At 41.6% G+C, this 16,340-nt stretch overlaps 1 protein-coding gene across 5 annotated transcripts in view; it reads right to left on the bottom strand.

Annotated features, from left to right (window-relative positions):
* ARMC9 (armadillo repeat containing 9) overlaps positions 1-16,340 on the bottom strand; it is a gene marked incomplete at its 3' end in the record, with an annotated part of 136,556 nt that overhangs the window by 47,056 nt on the left and 73,160 nt on the right. The gene's annotated exons all lie outside the window — the stretch shown is intronic.

The following is a 16,340-nucleotide window of genomic DNA, read 5'->3' as shown; positions in this document are numbered from 1 at the left end:
CACAGAATCGGGAGGAAAAGACTGTTGCTTTTTTTAAGCCACTAAGATTTGGGGTGGTTTCATCAGTTAGCAAAGGCTAACTGGTACTGTCACAAATAAAACATTGAGCAAACGAGCCAAACTCAGAGAGTGCATCATGCTGTAGGATTCCATTTACATAAATGTCAACAACAGAGTGAGAACTCAAGGTGGGGCTTCTGAGATGCAGACGCTAATGATTCGGATGGTGGTTACACAGGTGTGTGCATTTGGATCAGGTGAATCTGCCTGCCTCCACTTTTCTGGGGGAATTCTCTGCAGAGAGAAACCATCAGAGCTCCTGTAAGCATCTACCCAACCAGTATACCTACCCAACAACCAGTGTGTGCCACGTGCCGTGCTAGGTGCTGGGGGTGCTCTGGAGAACGAAGCTGACGCTGTCCCCACCCTAGTGGCACTTACAGTTCACTAGTGGAGAACAAAAGGCAGTGCAAATAAATAGCATCTAAAAAAAGATGAATCCATCGTGAAGGGTAATATCAAAATAAATGCCCAAGAGTAGCACACAATTTGCAGCAACATGAGTTGCATGACTATGAGTTGCATTCCCTGTAGTGTTTCTCCCGCATACCACATAGCAACGTTAACTTTCACTTTGCTTCTGGTCTTCTCTCTTTCAAGTGAGCTTGCTCTGCTTTTCCCTTTAAAGATCTGACTTACATCTGTCTACTCTTAGCAGCAGATCTTGGTTTAAGTTGAATACACCACGCCTCACAACAGCTTAATGAGTATCTGTCCATTTCGTTGTTCTTGTCATTCTGCAAAATTGAATACGGTGCATTGCTCATTTTGCTCACTACTAACAGAAAATTGCTTCTATTTCTATATTTTATATAACAGACATATTCAATATTTTATATAACACACGTGGCACACAGAATTTAGACACAAACTGGCTCAATTTGAGTCAAACAGACCCTGAGCCCTTACAGCCAAATGACAGTGATACAAGCAAGGGCCTTAGTTACTACCTGGAGCGCCAATGTCTTGAATTTTTAAGTTGGAAGGGATGGCAGGTCATGCACTATTTTTTCTCCACTCATATTCCCAGGCCTAAGACACTAAGTGTTTCATATCACATGCCAAGTGATAGTGATTTGATTAGGTACGTAGAAACAAGTTTATTTAATAAAAATTTTAAACTAATGCAGAATGCACTTAAGTATAAGGATTTATCAAATAGGTCAAAATTAGAAACATACATGTCTCACTACATAAAAAGTACTATTATTCCAAAAATCTATGATAACAGGAAAAAGCAATGCACTGCTGTGGTATTTGTAAAAAAATAGATAAGAGAAAAAAAAGTTTATTGTAGAGTACTGGTTGACCTTTTCTGCATCTGTTTCCATGGAAACAGATGTTGGACAAATAGGGTTTGTAAATGCCTCAGAATCTGGAGGTGTCTCCGAGCCCTCACCTTGTTTTGAGCCATCTGCTGTCTATTTCCATAGAAACCAGAGTGGAAACGAGGGCAGTAGCCATGAGTCAGCCTGTTGGGTGGTTTGTCCCCGCCAAGGTATGAGAGCATAGGAGCTGTGTTATAGAAATAAGCAAGTTTAGAACCAGAAAAAAGCAAAAATCGTAATTGGGAAACACTGGGTTTCTTCATTGACTTGATTAAATAATGGAAAGGCCCTGCAAGTAACACAGACATAAACAGATGTTTCTTTGCTAATTAGGTAACAGGGAATTAAACTCATATCTGCACGGTGCCAAGGAAGCAGACCACAGGAGGTGACCCATCAGAGGTGATTCGCAGAGAGCAGCTGGTTCTTTGGACGTGTACTCTGAAGCAGTTTCAGGTGGATCACCCATCTCACAGGTTGTGTATAAAGGTGGCCAAAGAGAAAGGAGGTCATGGCCCAAGCACTCAACACCTCTCTGTCTGTGGAACGCAAGGTCGCTTGAAGGAAGCCCAGTCGGGCAGGAAACTGACTGGATCTAGGCCCCACCCACTTTCTGTTCTAGCCAGATAATGGTATGTGACTCCCACATAAAATCAAGTTCCCCCTAATACACGATAGGCTTCCCCCACCCCCAAGCCTGTGTTGCCCATTTTTGTTAAAGGCATCACCACCCTCCCTGCTATCTGGGGTCAAGGTTCCCGGCCTTCAGTTCCTAATGACATGCCCTGTTAGTGACCAGCTCCTGCCACTTCCACCTCCAGGAGCACCCCCTGCAGAATATCTCCCAGCTGGCGGCCAAGTTCAGCATCATCCCCACTGAAGCATGCAGCAGAGGGAGGGCGGGCACAGAGACTCTCACACCAGCCTGGGTTTAAATCTCAGTTCCACCAATTACTGCCCATGTAACCTTGCGCAAGTTTCTGAACCTCTCTAAACTCTGGCTTTCTCATCCAAGAAACAGGGCTAATAACAGTACCCATCTGACAGAGGGGGTGCAAGGAATAAATAGAAGAAAGGTCGCTAAGCTCTTGGCCTGCACACAGTAAGCATTCAGAAGATGCTGGCTCCTCAGTAATTCTAAGCTTTCTTGATCTCTTGTTAATTTGAACACTGACGCCAGATCGACCATCCTATAGCACAGCTCTGTTCACATCCCTCCCAGGCTCACACATAAATATTCAGGGCTTCACAGATATTCCATTTTCTGTAGCCTGGCTCCAAACCGCCTTTCCAGCTTTGTCTCCCTCCCTTCCCCTTCGCATACTCCAAGCTGAGGCCAAAGTGAACCATCCTTGACTGGTGTCCGGCCTATGCTCTCGACTCATGCCATTCCTCAGCCTGGATGCCCACCTTCTCTGAAGCTGATTTGAATCTAACAGCTGTAACACCTCTTTTACTCGCTTTCTTCCTCTAGTTTTCGTTTTTTTTTTTAAACGTAATTAATTAATTTATTTAATTTTTGGCTGCATTGGGTCTTCGTTGCTACACATGGGCTTTCTCTAGTTGCGGCGAGCAGGGTCTACTCTTTGTTGCGGTGCGCGGGCTTCTCACTGCAGTGGCTTCTCTTGTTGTGGAGCACGGGCTCTAGGTGTGCAGGCTTCAGTAGTTGTGGCACACGGGCTCAGTAGTTGTGGCTCGCGGGCTCTAGAGCACAAGCTCAGTAGTTGTGGCGCACAGGCTTAGTTGCTCCACGGCATGTGGGACCTTCCAGGACCAGGGCTCGAACCCATGTCTCCTGCATTGGCAGGCGGATTCTTAAGTCCCTCTTCCTCTAGTTTTTAAATAAATAAAAGTTCCATTTGAAAGACTTTGGTCTTTGGAGTGAATACTTAAGGGATCAATGTGACCCTTATGACCAGATTACCAGATATGATGACGGTGGTAATTGTCCCAGCCCCGGAACCCAGGCAGCAGCAACAGTGGGATAAAGCAGGGAAGGTTTGAGACCATGCAGGGTCCCTAGAGCTCCTGCTTACTTCAAGAGTCAGTGTCAGGGAGAGGAGGGAGATAAGGCTAGAAAGTCCGGTGGGGCCAGGCTGTGGAAGCCTCGTGTATTAACCATGCCTTTTATTTTCTCTTTTCTGATGGTTTGACATCTGGGGTCTTGCTGACCATGGAAGGACTGCCTCTCCTAGAAGTAGCCAGTTCCTGGAGATATTAAACAACTCACTTGGGAGCACACCTTTCAAATGCAAACCAACCAATCCAGAGCCCACGCCCCAATCACCTCCTGTATTGGGTCCTCATACTCTGGGCCATTATCCACCCGTCCTAATCACCTGTCTGGCCAGGTACCAGACAACTCAGGACAGCCCCTAGACCACAAAGCCCCATGAAATTATTCAAACCAGCGAATCTTACCTTGCCCCGACCATTCTTTCCTCAGAAACCACAACAAAGGCTCTTGGCCACATTTCCTTTCTCTCCCTCAGCCTCCTGACCTCGGTGCCTCCTCTCCCCTGACATGTACCCCGCTGAGTGTGATGTGCCCCAACCTCTTGCGAACTGGGTGCAACTATTTTTTCTGATCTGTTAGCCTAACTGAAGCTCACATCTTCTATTAATACACTATATTTTAAAACACCTGAGGCCATATCCTTATCTAAGGCTCCTCTATGGCACCCATGCTTCCACCAGAGCCAGAGTACAATGGGACACCAGGTGCAGAAATACCAGTACGTAATATGTTCTCCACAGCCAGGTGTGGTGGGCCTGAAGTTGACGACAGTGGTGATACTGAGGATCATAACCATGACCATCATCACCATGGGAACCGACATTCACCAGGGGCTTACGGTGTCCCAGGAACTGTGCCAAGTGCTTTTTTTTTTTTGGCGGTACGTGGGCCCCTCACTGTTATGGCCTCTCCCGTTGCGGAGCACAGGCTCCGGACGCACAGGCTCAGCGGCCATGGCTCACGGGCCCAGCCGCTCCGCGGCATGTGGGATCCTCCCGGACCGGGGCACGAACCTGTGTCCCCTGCATCGGCAGGCGGACCCTCAACCACTGCGCCACCAGGGAAGCCCTGCCAAGTGCTTTTGATGTGATTCCTTAGTGACGTCAGAACATACTGGGATTTTATAAAAGCCACTGATTCAGCTCTACTGCCTGAGCCCGGCCTTTCTTTGGATACCGATGTTTCTACCCAGGGCCGTGTATTTGGTAAAATGCATCTAAAGAGAGTATCACTTGAAAAATTAGTGACATAAAAATTTTTTTTTAAGGAATAAGACCTAGTTTTCTGCTTTCTACTTCGATGCTTTAAGAAATATGATTAAAAAAGAAAATGAAAAGAAAAAGCCTAGGGCTTCCCACGTCATATCAACCACACGAGATGGTCACTGGGTCTGAGTTTACAACAGCAGCCTGGGGGGCGGTTAACCTCGGAGCCCCGCCCCCTACTTCCTGTACCAGACTGACCGGCTTCACTTCCTCAGGAGAATATGTGCGTACACCATGGGCCAGGTGGGATTGGGGCAGTGGGGGGGGGGGGGGGGCAAAAGAAATGGTAAGACAAAATAAAAAAAAACAAAAACAAAACTAATTCCAGCCCCCAGGACGAGATAAAAATCCTCCTGATCTGGACTTCCCTGGTGGCGCAGTGGTTGAGAGTCTGCCTGCCGATACAAGGGACACGGGTTCGTGCCCCAGTCCGGGAAGATCTCACATGCCGCAGAGCGGCTGGGCCCATGAGCCATGGCCGCTGAGCCTGCGCGTTCGGAGTCTGTGCTCCGCAGCGGGAGAGGCCACAACAGTGAGAGGCCCGCGTACCGGAAAAAAAAAAAAAAAAAATCCTCCTGATCTATTTTATGAAGCCAGAGTAAATTTTAATAACCAAACTCATAAAGATGTACAAAAGTAAACTGCCAGTGGTTCTCAAAGTGTGTGCTGGGGAAGCTTCAGAGGCCAAGATCCTTTCAGGAGGTTTATAAAGTCTATACTATGTTCATAATATAATATTATTATATAGCACATAAAATATACTTATATATTTATTATCATTTATAAAATGTAAAACAATACACAATTATTTCAATAGTAATAATATTTGTCTTTTTCACTCTCATTCTCCTATGATACAGTGAAGTTTTCTGGAGGCTACATGACACATGATGATATCACTCTGATAGTTAATAAATGTATGTTTTATTTATTCTTGTGTTTTCTAGAAATTTCTAAGGTTTGGGGTATAGATATGTACATTTTCATAACTAAGTTTGTTTTCAGTACTTCTACTGTGCTTTTACTAGCAATCTTTGGTTACATCTACTATAACTTATATAACTTCATTATCAACCAATAAGCTTTATTTTGAAATCATGAGGTTTTCCTTGCTCCTACGCAGTAACAGACTAGCAGTACACTTATTGTTTTATGTTGCAACAGTTATTTTTATAACGAAAAATTATAGAAAAGCTTTTCTAATTTAAAAATTTCTCTCTAAAACTGTTAAAATTTAAGAATCATTTATTTTAAGATAAAAGAAAATTTGTTTATAAAGTCTTTTTCTTATACTTTTAAGGATGGATCATTGGCTTAAAAAAGAAAGATCATTTGTTATAAAGCAGAAACTAACACACCACTGTAAAGCAATTATGCTCCAATAAAGATGTTAAAGAAAAACAAAACACACACACACACACACACACACACACACACAAAGAATGATCAGAGGACTCAATTTCTCAACCCACAGCTGCACCATTTATATGAAAAAATGCTGAAAAAAATGAAACCGACTTATCAGAAAGGTCTCTGACTCATGGAAGGGAGGAATCTGTTCCAGAAAAGCTGGGCAAAACCGCAAATAAAAACCAAAATTATGATGGAAGTTATCTTTCCCTCAGTTTTATAGATGTCAATAATTTACCTTATGTAAACATTTGTTTGTTTTTGCGGTACGCAGGCCTCTCACTGTTGTGGCCTCTCCCGCTGCGGAGCACATAAAGCCAGTTAAGGTATAATTTTGAGACCAATCATTCAGAATCCAAAGAAAAAGAAATTAAATATTTTAAACATAGATGTGACTGAGTTCTTTAAAAGTCAAAAACTGAAAATTTGTTTGTTATATCTTTTCAGACTAGAAGTTAACAAGCCACTGAAGCTGCGTTATGGGCATACAGGAACTGTGTATTCTTTTTCTTTTTCGGTAAATCTAAAATTATCCCCATCCCCAAGCCCAATTATTTAAAAAACAAAGACACTGAAGACCTTAAAGTGTACGTTATTATATTGCATTGGTCCAAGAAAAATACACAACAGCCTTGTAGAGCCAATACTACTGAATGCCGGCTGGATGGAAAGTTAGCAAAAGAAATCACAGCATGCTACTTCTCAATGAAACAGTAGCTTGTTGAATTAAAGATTAAGCTGCAAACATGAACGCTGAGTTAGTATCTCACCTGCAGAGCTATGCCTGGACCTGCTGTTTGGCTTGTATTCATCCAGTATCAATAGTAACGAGTCATTAAAGGCCTTTAACGTAAATACTTGGCAGCAAAACACAAGTGACACTAACTGAAATACCTCATTGAATACCTTTATTGACTTTCATGGTTTAACCTGATATCTGAACTTATGGTGCAAAAGCAAAGGAGGGTAAAACTACTAGTTCCATGGCATCAGTCAGGGCATTGCTAACAAGCTCTAGTAGTCACTGTATTCTCCATTACCACCACAGATAGCTAGCTGGCTAGATAGACAGACTTACAGATGAATAATAGAAAAATGATAGGTAGATAGATAGATAGATAGATGAAAGATGATAGAAAGATGATAGAGTTTCATTTAAGAAGTCCTCAGTGAAGCAGCAGGAATTAATTTTATTAAATCTTGATTCTCGTGGTCTGTCTTTTTAGCATTCTGTGTAAAGAGGATGTACATGATAGTCATCTTGAAGAAAGCATTTGTGCGGTTATTTGATTTGCAAGCTGAATTAGGCACTTTTTTTCGAGGAGCATCTCTTTTACTCAAAAGAATGACATAAGAACTATGTTATGCAGACTTGGGTATCTGGCAGACATTTTCTCAAAAATTGATGAGGTGAGCCTGTCACTTCAAGGAAAACAACTGATAGTATTTGTTATCAATAATAAAATTTGGACTCTCAAGAGAAAACAAGAATTTTAAAAAACTTGTACCTACTGCTGTGAGCTTGATAGCTTCCCAACACCTAAAGACTTTTCTGATGAGATCAGTGGTGATATTAACGAACGCAACTTGGAAGGATGTTTTATAATAAAATACGGCAACAACTGGAAGAACTGCAAAAGTGCAGAACCATTATTTCCCCAACTATCAATGCATGAAAATACAAAATCACATGTGGGTGAAAGAGCAATTGAAAGTGCAAAACAGGCAGGATGTCAGCAGGAATTGTGAAGTAAGCACTTTTGAAAATCCATTCTCCGTAAAAGCAAGAACACTGGCAAAAATTGTCAAAATCAATTTCTTCAGGACTTTGAAAATTAACCAAAGGCTGCAACAATCTGAGGAGTGTTTATTCAAGAAGAAAACTGGCTCTCAGTAAGAACAGCAAATGTTGTGGCATTTAAACTTGTCCTGTTCCTCTCCCTCTCTCCCCAGGTCCCTGAAAACCACCAGCTCTGCAATCCAAGTGAAAACCAGCATCCAAGCAGTCACTGGAGTGAGCAGACAGGTTTGAAGCACCCCAAAGGCCTCATTCTCAGAAAACTGGCATGTTTTGACCTGTCTGGCAATTTCCTGGAAAACCCCCTCATAGATAGAATTTGTCTTTATTTAACCCACTAGTTCACTTGGGGTCAACTCATAGGCTTTGTTGAAAACACACTCTTAAATAATCAGTGGGTGACGAAATCACAAGAAAAAGTAAAAAATACTTTGAGATGAATGAAAATGAAGACACAACCTTCCAAAACTTATGAGGTGTAGTAAAAGCAGTACTCAGAGGGAAATTTATAGCTGTATATATTTAATGTATTTAATGCCTACATTAAAAAAGAAGAAAGATCTCAAATCAAGAAGCTAACTTTATACCTTAAGAAACCAGAAAAAGAAGAGCAGGAGGAAGCATATAATGAAATTAGAGATAAATGAAATAGAGAAACAATAGAGAAAAATCAACAAAAACAAAAGTTGGTTCTTGTAGAGATCAACAAAACTGACAAAACTTTAGCTAGACTGACTGTATTAGTCAGCTTGGGCCGCCATCATAAAATACCACAGACTGAGTGGCTTAACCAAGAGAAATTTATTTCTCATAGTCCTGGAGGCTGAGAAGTCCAAGATCAAGGTGCAGGCTGATTCACTTCCTGATGAGGGCTCTCCTCTTGGCTTGCAGACAGCCGCTTTCTCTGTGTCCTCACATGGTGGTGAGAGGGACAGAGTGCTCTGTAGTGTCCCTTCTTCTAAGTATACTAATTCTATCAGATCAGGGTCCCACACTTATGATTTCATTTAACCTTAATTACCTCCTTGTAGGCCCTATCTCCAAATACAGCCACACCAAGGGTTAGGGCTTCAACATATGAATTTGAGGGAACACAGTTGTCCATAGCACTGACTAAGAAAAAGAGATAAGACTCAGATTAGTAAAATAAATCAGGAATGAAAGGTGGAATACTACTGCCCTTACAGAAATGAAACCATAAGAAAATACTATGAATAACTGTACACCAACAAATCAATGTCTTAGATGAAATGGACAAATTCCTAGAAGGACACAAATTACAAAAACTGGCTCAAGAAGAAATAAAAAATATGAATAGACAGACATATAATAAGTAAAAAGATCAAATTAGTAAAAACAAAAACAAAACTTCCCACAAAGAAAAGCCCAGGTGCAGAAGGCAGCACTGGTAAAGTTCTACCAAATGTTTAAAGAAGAATTCACAACCCTTCACAAACTCTTCCAAAGATGGAAGAGGTGGGAACACTTCCCAACGCATATTATGAGGCCAGTATTACCCTGATATCAAAACTAGACAAGGATATCACAAGAGAAGTCAAACGACAGACTGCTATCTATTATGAATATAGATACATAAATCCTCAAAGAGATACTAGCAAACCAAATCCAGCAACATATGAAAGGGATTACAAATCATGGAGAAGTAGGATTTATCTCAGAAGTTCAAGGGTGGTTTACCATATGAAAACCAGTCAGTGTAATACACCATATTAATAGAATGAAAGACACCCCCCCCCACCACACACACACACATGATCATCTTAATTGATGTAGAAAAGGCATTTGACAAAATTCAACACTTAACAAAGCTGGAAAAGAAGGGAACTTTCTCAAACTGATAATGAGCATCTACGAAGAACCCACAGCTAAATCATACTGGACAGTGAAAGACAAACATTCCCCCTAAGATCAGGAAAAGACAAAGGGTCCACTCTCACCAATTCTATTCAACACTGTACTGGAACTTCTAGCCAGGGCAATTAAACAAGAAAAGGATATAAAAGACATCTAGATTGGAAAGGAAGAAGTGAAAATATCTCTATTCGCAGATGACATGGTGGTGTATACAGAAAATCCGAAGGAATCCATCACAAAACAAAACAAAGAAACAAAAACTTCTGGAGCTAATAAATGAGTTCAGTAAGGTCATAGGATACAACAAGATCAAAATACTAAAGTCAATTGTATTTCTATACACTAGCATTGAGCAATCAGAAAATATGATAAACAAAATGAAAAATAGATGAATAGATTTTAATTAACAGAATAAAAAAGGTTTATTGATATAGTTTCTGACTCCACACTGCAACTAACCTTTAATAAACTATCACTTGTCCAGTTTTGAAGTAGTATCAAAGAAAAATATTTCTATCCCAAAAGGCTATTAAAATACTCCAACAATTTCAACTACATAAATGTATGAGGCTAGATTTTCTTTATATCCTTCAATCAAAACAACATATTGCAACAGGGAGAACCCACAGGTGGATTTGAGAACCCAACTCTTTTCTAATCCAGATATTAAAGAGATTCCTAAAAATAAAATACAATGCTACTCTTCTTAATAGTTTTTTTTGTTTTGGAAAATAATTCTTTAAAAAAATATTTTATTTACATTGACATGTAATGGGTTTATTATTGTCATTTTATTTTATTTTTATTTTTCTGGCTGCACCTCGAGGCTTGTAGGATCTTAGTTCCCTGACCACGGATTGAACCCAGGCCCTGGCACTGAAAGTGCCAAGTCCTAACCACTGGACCACCAGGGAATCCCCTATTATTGTCATTTTAAAATTAATAAGTACATTTTATCAGTGTTATATTCTAATTTAGCAAACATTGACAGGCAAAATACACATAAACAAAAGCTCTTTGCAATATTCAATAATTTTAAGAGTATAAAAGTGTTCCACAACCAAAAATTTGAGGACAGTTACTTCAAACCTACATAAACATTATATATTTCTTTTACATGTATAAAATATTTAATAATCAAATTTTAAATGAAAAAATGAAATCTTAGAAGAAAATCTAGGCGAGACTACATGTAAAATTTAGGGTTAAGGGAAACCTTAATCAGGATAGAAAACCCAAAGGGTATAAAAGAAAAGCAAAGATATTTGTCTTTAAAATTTGTTTTAAAGATTTATGACAAAAGAAGTTATAAAAATATGTCAGTAAATAAAAGATACATCTTTAAAATAGCTGCAATTAAGGTGAAAAAGGATCAATATCTATAATATATAGAGAATTCACATGAACCGACACGGAAAGACAAACGCAATTTTAAAAATAGAGAAAGGATAGGAATGTGAAATTACAGCATAGCAAATCCAAATATCCAATCAAATAAACATAAAGACACTCAAACTCACTACTCAATGGAGATGCAAAATTAAAATGACAATGAGATCCACTTTACCACCATTAGATTGGCAAAAATAAAAAGAGTAATGACACCTATCGCTGGTGGAGATGGAGGGAAAGGCTCCTCTCCTGCTCTGCTAGTGAAATGTGAACTGTTACAGCCTTTCTAAAAAGCAATCTAGAAAAATGCATTACCATTAAAACACACATACACTTCAACCCAGCAACAGAAGCCCATGTAAATAAAAGCACCACTAAATAAGGATATATTTGCAAAGATGTTTACTGCAGCACTGTCTGAAGTAGCAAAGATCGGGAAAACCGCACATGCACAGCATTAAAAGGAATCCCAGCTGCCTTGCTGGTTGACTCAGAGGGATTTCCAGAAGATATTAAGAGGGGAAAAAGGCAACACTGAGGATGTGTGTGTTTGCATCTGTGTGTTATCTCATTTTGTAAAACAAATACTGACAAAAACATCCAGGACTATGGGACATACGTTTGTGTACTTCCTTTGTGTACCTTGTAAGAAAAGTATGAAAGCACATACACATACTAGGTCGTTAATATGGGTTTTGTGGGGGCATCACTGTGGGTCGGGGAGAAGCAAAGGACAAAGCTCATGCTGCCTCCTCTAGAAGATGCCTTTCCTGCCTTCCTGACCACATCCTTCTCTTCAGCAATCCATTCCACTCACCTTTCACCCTCGGTGAGGCAAAGTGCTGTCAAAACAGCCGCTTTCCAGTCTTCTCTGAGGACTCAGAATTTCTGCAGCACTTCTTGCTTCTATCACATTCACGGACCTCTGAGCGCGTATTTATTTTCTATTATTTGCTAACTTTATATATGTCTCGCAAGAGACAAAATCATGTAGTGGTTAACAGTGTGGACAAGTCAGACCACCTGGGTTTGATTCCTGGCTGCGTCACTTAATTATCAGCTGTGTGAACTTGGCAAGTGACATATTTTCTGTGTTTCCCTGTCTGTGAAATGGAACAATAACGGCACCTATCACCAGGTTCTTGTGAGGAATAAATGGGTAAATAGTAAGTGTAAGGTGCCTAGAACAGTGCCTGGCACGTGGTGATGCTACACAAGCTATTATCAGGGTCTTTATTACCTCACCTATCTAGATTTTAAACTCTTAGAGTCATTTTAAACCATAGATACTCTTAAATTTCTTTTGGATCCCTTCCCCATTACTTCCTAGAATAATGTTATTTTAAGGTCCTCAAATATTTGTTGAATAAGCAAGTGAATGGCTCTTAGATTTCAGAAGTCTATAGAGAAAGGAACTGCTGAGCACATGACTGTCACTTTCATGGCAACCAGTAAGTAAATGTCCATGGCTGATCTAACCCAGCCTTTAAACCTATTTTGTTAAGAGGGGAGAATATTTGTCTTAAAATCAATCTTCTGGAATAGCACAGAAAGGCCTTTCATCTCCACTTACAAAGCCACTTATGAGCTAGACACAAGGAACTCGCCTCAAACTGTAAGAAAATGTGAGCCGTTTGTGGTGAGAATACTGGAACCAGGACTCCTTGTGATTCACCATCGACCCTTTGGGAACATATTATCTACGTTTAATATAAAAATAAACTGTATTAGATAATAACACATTTCTTCAAAGCACTAGGTGAGATGCATTGGAACCCTTAAATTGTTGTTGTCATTTGTCCATTCTCTCCTAGGTACTGTCCAAGCTTATCTAGTGATAGTTTTTTTTTCCTCTGGAGCTTTAAATGGTCCAAGAAGAGTATAAGAAGCAATTTAGAAAATAATGAAAACACCTGTCCTTCTGATGCCATCCTCTCTCTCTCCTCCTGCTTTGAATGTTCAACCTTTCCCTCTCAACTGGATCCTTCCCAAACAGCATTTTAACATGCTTAGGTATCTCCCAGATGAAAACAAAACAAAAATGCCCCGTTTAGCCACCATCCAACTCTCTTCCCCTGCTCATAGCCAAATCTGTGGGAAGAGCTGTATGTACTTACTAGCTCCATTCTCTTACTTCCCACCTGCTCCTCAACTGCTCAGTTTGGCTTTTGCCTCATTAGTCTTCAAAAATGCTCAGCAGCCAACCTCCGTCCACTAAATCCAGCGTGCCCTTCCTACTTCTCGCCTCACGTGGTGAGTCTGCAGCCCTGGGCCCTGCTGATCCGGGCCTTTCTTCACCTCTCAGCCACACTTCCTTATCCCCCAGACCTCACCCAGGGAATTTCCAGTGTCAACTAAGAGGGTGTAACTTTCCACACCTTTCCACTATGTATATATGAGCAGGTATATAATTCATCAGGATGTGTGTTTATAAGTTTGTTTTTTGAAATTGACTCATACTGCTCATGTTACTTTGCAATTTCCTTTTTCCATTTGACGTTATATCCTAGACAGTCTACAAGTCAGAAAAAAACTAACTCTAGTTAACTTTTTATGTTGGTATGTGTATGTATATATATTCAGGCATAACTAAATAAGTGTTAATACATTAGGACAAGTCGTTACATTTTTAGAAATTAGAGGGAAAATCAGATTTTGCATCTGGGGATCCTTGAGAGTCTCCAGCAGAGCAGGACCAGCGGCCGAAGCTGCAAGGGCACAGATTTCAGCTCAGTGTAAGGCAAGGCAACCATAATTTACTCCGGCCTCCGGCCCCTCCTAGAGCCATTTTACCTTTAGAGGCACTAAGCAGCTAACTGCAAACAGTGGCTTCGTTATCTGCGTTTTGGGTTTAAATAATTTTGCTGTCTCCTTCAAAGTTGTCACCTTGGGATGTGACAGCCACATTCCAACAACAGTGTGACTTGCACGACTGATTTTTGGAGAGTTTCCTGTAGTTTAAGCATCTTTCACTTTCTCCCCACACCCATACCTCCCCCACCCCTGCCCCCAGTTTAAAAAGTAACACCTGGCCTTGGGGAAAGCTGAGTAAAGCAGAGACCCGCTGGCTCCTTCCCAGGTCGTCCTGGCTAGTCCTCCACAGTACGCGTCGGGACCATGACAGAGGGAGAGCCCAGAACCTGCCGACCTGAGCTCATCACAGAGAGTCAAGTTTTGGCCCCAAATGACAGGTCCTTTCCTTATAATTTTCCAGCTAAACCCTTTCAAGAATCTTCTGAAAATTCTAGTTATCACAACAAATATTTTCAAACACTAGCTTCTTAAAATAAAAATATGCATAGAGTAGCAAAAAGTCCAGAAAATTAAAAGATGTCTATATTCCTTCTTTACCATAGACTATATAACTGTAGTTACAGTCGACTATAACTTCCACAGGGAAATTTCCAAAAGTTGAATTCCCATCATTAACAGCTGAACCAAATGAATTTTCCCTTGCAGTACAAAAACAAAGGGGTTAATAGCAATAAAATAAAACCACCCCACAGTGATAACAGATAGGGGGGAAAAACAGATCTTGAGGGCAGCTTTTTTTGGACAAAAAGTTATTGGAATTAAATAATTAAGATATTAACTCGGGGCTTCCCTGGTGGCACAGTGGTTAGGAGTCTGCCTGTCGGTGCAGGGGACACGGGTTTGTGCCCCAGTTCGGGGGGGATCCCGCATGCCGCGGAGCGGCCGGGCCTGTGGGCCATGGCCACTGGGCCTGTGCATCCGGAGCCTGTGCTCCGCGGCGGGAGAATCCACAGCAGCGAGAGGTCCGCGTACAGCAAAAAAAAAAAAAAAAAAAAAATAGATATTAACTCAAAGTATAATATAAAAGAGTGCTGAAGGGCGAGACACACAGGTGGTGTCTCTTCACGGTCCTGAGAAGGCCAGTGAGTCAGGGAGCTCGGTTCTCTCCAGGGTCGGCAAACAATGGCCTGTGGTCGTTAGGCCAGTAAACTAAGAAGGATTTTCACATTTTTAAATGTTTGAAAAAAATTTTTAATGACACATAAAAATCATATGAAATTCAAACTTCAGGACACATTAAAAAAAAAAGGTTTATGGGAACACAGCCACGTTCAACCATTCATGTATTGTCCACGGCTACCTTGTGTTACAATGGGTGGATCTGGGTGGATGAAACTGACAGTGTGGCCTGCAAAGCCTAAAATATTTACTAGCTTCCTCTTTAGAGAAGAAGTCTGCTGACCCCTGTTGTAAACCAGATTTTACTGCCGTCAGCTGTGTGTGACCTTAGGCTGGCCTCCTCCCTTCTCTGGATCCACCTTTGTAAAGGAAGGGGCCTGGACAAGGTGCTGGCTAGTTCTGGAAGTCCAGAACTGCAGGGAGCAGGGGTGCCCGCTGCTGCCGCCTACAGCCCATTAGGAAAATGGCAGGCAGGAGGCTGGCTGCAGAGGGACCATAGCTCACAGATCTGTCCTCATTGGTGGAGCCGTCCTTGTTGGTGGAGGGCTCTTAAATGAACTGTCTCCCCTAACTGATGCCATCAATGAACAAAAACCTGGCTTCTACACACCTTTTACATGGACAGACCACAACTCCAAAGAACAACTCATCTTCCAGCGTTCACTTCGGGAATAAATGCTCCCCACAAAATAGAGGGAATGCAAATCACTTATTACCACAGAGAACAAGAGAGGACAGCCATGTATGGGTTTTTTAGGTCTGAAGGAAAAATAATGAAATAGCTTGTCATGTGAAAATCCACCTACAGCCCATGAGTCACCATTCTCTACACCACCTCACAGGACTCACTCAGACGCCCTTGTTCTGAACCTTCACGCTCTAAAAAACCAGGTAAGCCGATTTTTCACAGCTGAGGTAACCCACACCACAGGAATGCAAATGACAGGGTAAAGTGGTAGGTTCTGCCAGCTCTGAACCAAGCCCCGGACTCCCACCCTGGAGATTCTCCCAGGGAGCCTCCAGGCCCAACGCTCACACCCACGAGGAAGACAGGAAGACAGGGGAGGTTCACGCCCTGGGCAAAAGACTCAGCGCAAGACCGGTCATCTTTCAGCCTCCCATCAACCCAAGTGCCACAGAGTGTGGCCTCTCCATGCTGGCTGCAACGAGCCCACCAAGGTGCGGCCACAGTCTCCAGACACGCCACCCGCAAGTCCTCCCACCCTGCAGCCGCGTGTGGGTGGAGTCTAACTGCCACCCCC

The sequence above is a fragment of the Leucopleurus acutus genome (assembly GCF_964270905.1).
Source record: "Leucopleurus acutus genome assembly, chromosome: 6".
NCBI classification, from domain to species: domain Eukaryota; kingdom Metazoa; phylum Chordata; class Mammalia; order Artiodactyla; family Delphinidae; genus Leucopleurus; species Leucopleurus acutus.
Note: the sequence above shows the minus strand (reverse complement) of the source record. Positions and strands in the feature narration are given on the sequence as shown.